This window comes from Oryctolagus cuniculus, chromosome 7, assembly GCF_964237555.1.
Source record: "Oryctolagus cuniculus chromosome 7, mOryCun1.1, whole genome shotgun sequence".
NCBI lineage: Eukaryota > Metazoa > Chordata > Mammalia > Lagomorpha > Leporidae > Oryctolagus > Oryctolagus cuniculus.
This window is the reverse complement of record NC_091438.1, coordinates 39469649-39474679: the sequence shown is the minus strand read 5'-3', so window position 1 is coordinate 39474679 and position 5031 is coordinate 39469649. Positions and strand designations below refer to the sequence as shown.

At 37.5% G+C, this 5031-nt stretch overlaps 1 non-coding gene across 1 annotated transcript; it reads right to left on the bottom strand.

Annotated features, from left to right (window-relative positions):
• Positions 1–3950: 3950 nt before the first annotated feature.
• LOC127493795 (U6 spliceosomal RNA) lies at positions 3951–4054 on the bottom strand. The gene has a single exon (XR_007924339.1). It is a non-coding gene; the product is annotated as a U6 spliceosomal RNA (small nuclear RNA).
• Between the last annotated feature and the right edge of the window lie 977 nt (positions 4055–5031).

Below are 5031 nucleotides of genomic sequence, written 5' to 3'. Positions count from 1 at the left end.
ACTGAGAGCAAAATATGACAAGGATGGCAGAAATATTTACACCTGAAAGTGCTTCAAAATTCTGTTGGATTTATTCCAGAAATACAATTGGGGTTAAACACTTCATAATCAATCAATTCAATTTACCACAATTACAGAAAAAAGGAGAGAACCATATCATCATCTCAATAGACTTTGCAGGCGAAATCCTTTCATAAAATACAGCATCTATTTATGATTAAACTCTCAGAAAACTAATCCCAGAAGAGAATACTGCAAATATATTGTAGAGTATAGATTTATTTTGTGACATCATTATGGCTGCTTGAAGTATATTCTGGTTTACTCCTTAATTCTCTCTGCTCAAAGTAGTAAGTTGCTGATTGATGAAGAGCTTAATAACTACACATGAAAGCCCTCTGTTTAGAAAAAAATCATTTCACAAGCTCAACGAGGCATTTAAAATGAACAGTTTAACAGGCAACTTGAAACTAAGGAAAGCAAAAGTAGCAGAAGCAAAAGGGAGAGATTCTAACAGTGATGCCATTCAAACGCCATTCCCATTTATTTCCCAATTCTTTGGATGCAGCTTGGTGACATAACCATTCCACTCCAGAGTTCAGAGGTGAACTCTTTTTTACTGCTCCAGAATAGCAGCATGAGAAATGTATCTCATATATACACAAGAATCTAAGACAAATTACTTCTGCAATTTGGTAATTCCCTTTACCACAGGAATCCTCTGCTTGCCACAAGATGGTCTTGGGATGAGGCCCCACAAAATGTCCCTGTGTAGACCTTGCCTCTGACCCAAAGCCCAGCAATGTCCTAGAGGACTCCTAAGGCTAACATTGATCAGCACCCAGTAGCCAAAGTCTTCAGTGCTTGGAAGCAATATTGTAACCTCATTACACAAACTGTACTCTCCAATTCTCAGCCTAACAAGAACTATTCACTGTCCTTGTACCAAGTACCAGAACAAAGAGGCTGCAGTTAAATAAGGTAGTCAGTGAGTGCACCATCACAATGAATACATGTCTGCCAAAGTTTCTCCAGCCATAGAACCAAGTTTGTAGATTCTCAAGGAAACAGGAACCCCTTGTTATATATGAACAAGAAAGAGAACAGCAGAGAAGTTTTTTCCTAATAAAATTTCAGTAACAAAAATGTAGATCAAACACTTTCATTAGCTATTTCTTTCTTCCCCTGAACATATGTCCTCCAGCCCACAGCACTAGCTCTCCTGTCAGAACAAAGCTCAAGGCCAACAGCAGAGTGACACAGGTGCCACAGCACTTCATGAAGTGCTCAACGCTATTTAATGGCAGATTCATCCCAGAGCTCAGGTTTTACAACCATTGAGTTGGAGATGGAGGGAACTACAGAGTATGAATAATTTGAGAATGATTTTTCACTTCTGTACACAGGTGCAAAGAGTCTGAGCTTCGGAAAGGTATGAAGAGAATGACCCTTGGCTGAGAAATCAATGGTAGTTAATTATTTAAAAATACCATTACTGTCTGCATCCCAACCTTTGTGGCCTGGATTCCAGTAATGAGAAGACTCAGAATCATTTGAAAGCACTCAGGCCAGGGGACAGCCAGAGCAGAGCAAAGATAGATATGCCAACAGCTCAGTGCACCCGGAACCTACGTTTAAAGGTCCTTGTTTCACTTTCAAAGGATAGCTCTGCTAGACCTTCCCATTGTCAGTTCCAAGTTCTCTTTAGCCATGGGCAGGTCTCCCAAACTCTGTCCTGTGAGCTGTTAAACAGATCCTTAGGGAATGCACATTTATTTCTCTCATCCTTCTTAGAACAATAGTGCTTCCCCAGAAGAACACTCCCCAAAGTCCTCCTCTCCCTTTCTTTCTCCCTCCTTACCTCCCTTCCCCTTCCCAATGTTTTTTGAGTACTTACTATGTAGCTAAGCACTGCCAGGTGCAGCAGTGGATATGAAGAAATTCACAATATAATCTCTGGTCTTCATAAAAGTATAACTTCTCAGTCATTATCAGTTAACTAAAAATTCTCTTTTCAAATTCCTGCCATGAGCTTCATTGCACTGAATCCTTTCTTCATTATACTCTTTCTATAGACATACAGGAACCTCTACCTCTTCTGTTAAGAGTTAAAACATCTAATTCAGAAACTTTCCACTCTGACATGCTTGTTGTATTATTATTGGCCATGAACTCTGATTCATTCACATGTGAACTGTGATGCTGAGAATTTCATACTCACTGTATGTTCCAGGTGTAACTGATCTTTTTTTCCCTGTCTCTGATCCCAGGGGAGACAGGGGTCCTGTCCTCAATATGTTGGATGTCATCCTGCGATTCATTTCTTATGTAACTCCCACCCCAGTTACACCACCTGTGGGGCTTTTCCCAATCTCCTGCTTCAGCCTGAACCTCATTCAACACCTTCACTTCCAGCAGATATCACCCCCTATTTAATTGAGACCTGAGGGACCTTTCCACTAAGAACTCAAAGCCCAGTGCATTAACCTTCCCTCTCTGACCTAGTCTTCTCTACAGAAAAATACTTCCCTTCTGCTGCTCAAATCCTAGAGCTAAGGGCAGACAATATCACAAATAGTGCCCGCTTCACAAGGTACAGAGTGAAGAGGATATGGAAACTGCTGATATTTCATAAGCAAAGCTATGGAATCAGTATCAGGTCAGGTAAAAAAAAATACACTCAGTTAACTGCTGATTCTGAAAATACTGTTCTCCATAATCTTTACTTGAATAATTTTATCAAGTTCTTTTCTGCTGTCTTTTCTGCTATTAATAAATCAATGAAAGCTTAGTAGTAGCTAGCACAAATTTGTATGTAGTAAATGCTCAATGAATTTCCTAAAGAAATATTTTAATAAGATTTATTTTATTTATTTGAAAGAGTTACAGAGAGAGATAGAGACAGAGAGAGAGGTCTTCCATCCGCTGGTTCACTCCCCAATTGGCTGCAACAGTCGGAGCTGTGGTGATCCAAAGCCAAGAGTCCGGAGCTTCTTTCGGGTCTCCAATGTGGGTACAGGGGCCCAAGGACTTGGGCCATCTTCCACTGTTTTCCCATTCCATAGCAGAGAGCTGGATCGGAAGTGGAGCAGCCGGGGCTTGAACCAACGCCCATGTGAGATGCTGGTGATTCAGGCCAGGGCTTTAACCTGCTGTGCCACAGCGCAGGCCCCAAAATAGATATTTTGTAATTGCATCCACATTTCACTTTAAAAAATATGGACTTTCAAAAAAAATTACCTAAATGAAAGATCTCTGTGAGATCCTAGCAGAAAGAAGGGCCCATTAAAGAAGGTAGTACCTTTCTCTGAAGGGAGGAGAGAACTTCCACTTTGAATATGGCTTTGTCTAAATAAGATCGGAGTTGGTGAACTCAAGAGGCTTCTATAGCCTTGGCAGCTCATGACAAGAGCCTCGAGTGATTACTGACATCATAAATAAGAGTGTCAATTGTTAAATCAACAATGGGAGTCACTGTGCACTTGTTCCCCATGTAGGACCTCTGGCCTTAATGTTCCTTAACAGTAGAGACAAAGGCTGTAAATAATCAAGTATCAAAATGTCCATTTTTTCCAATACATTACATTTTCACGTTAAGAAACTAGGGTAAGAAGAACAATTACACATATATAAGCAGATGTATTCAAATTGTTGAATGTGTACTATGAGAATTAATGTGTACTCTGAGAATTAATGGTAAAACTACCATTCAAACAGTACTCTATACTGTGCGTCTTTGTGGATGCAGTCTGTTGAAATCTTTACTTAGTATATACTAAGTTGATCTTCTGTATATAAAGATAATTGAAAATGAATCATGATGAAGAATGGGATAGGAGAGGGAGTGGGAGATGGGATGGTTGCACATGGGAGGGAGGTTATGGGGGGAAAAGCTGATATAATTCAAAAGTTGTACTTTGGAAATTTATATTTATTAAATAAAAGTTGAAAAAAATATGGAATACTTCGCGAATTTGCATGCCATTCTTACATAGGGGCCATGCTAATCTCTGTGTCATTCCAATTTTAGTATATGTGCTGTAGAAGTAAGCACCATATTTCATTTCTTTTCTTTTTTTTTCATTTCTTTTCTAATTAACAGTTTGACATTTAAAAAATAAAACAATCACCAATATTCTAATTGTGGTTCTTATTTAAGATTACTACTTCCTCGCATTACAGATTTTCTTCCATTACTGACATGAGAAACTATAATTTTTGTAAAACTTTGGAGATTAATTACAGTAGAATCCTAAGAAAAATTTTAAAGCTCTCAAATTACAATAGTAGGAAAACAATCCAATTAAAATAGTCTATCTATTTTCTATCTATCTATCTATCTATCTATCCCCCTATCTATCTCTATACTATGGAATATTACTCAGCAATAAAATGCAATGACTTGTTGACACATTCAACAATTTGAATACATCTGCTTATATATGTGTAATTGCTCTTCTTATCCTAGTTTCTTAAAGTGAAAATGTAATGTATTGGAAAACATGGACATTTTGATACTTGATGATTATTTAAAGCCTTTGTCTCTACTGTTGAGGAACACTTTTTTTTTCTTCATTCTATTTGTTGAACTCTTTACTTAGCATAGGGTAACCTTATAAGTATAAAGTAAACTGAATAGAGATCTTTGTAAAAATTAAGAATGGGAATAGGAAAGGGAGGTAAAAGAAGGGTTGCACCATGGGCAGGAGGAAGGGTAGGGTGGCAAGTAACACTAGGTTCCTAAATGTTCATGAAATACATGACTTATGTATCTTAAATAAAATGCTTAAAAATCAAAACATAAAATGGAAAAAGAGATCATTGATATCATACTACCTTCTAGTTTTATATAAAATGCTATGATTTTTCTCCAAGCTCTGCAGTAGCTGTGTCACATAAATTTTGACAATCTATGCTTTTATTTCATTCAATTCAAAATATTCCAATATGCCTTGTGATTTCTTTTTTAACCCATAGGTTATTTAGAACTTTGGTGTTTAGTTTTCAAACATTCATGTGTTTTCTTCTTAT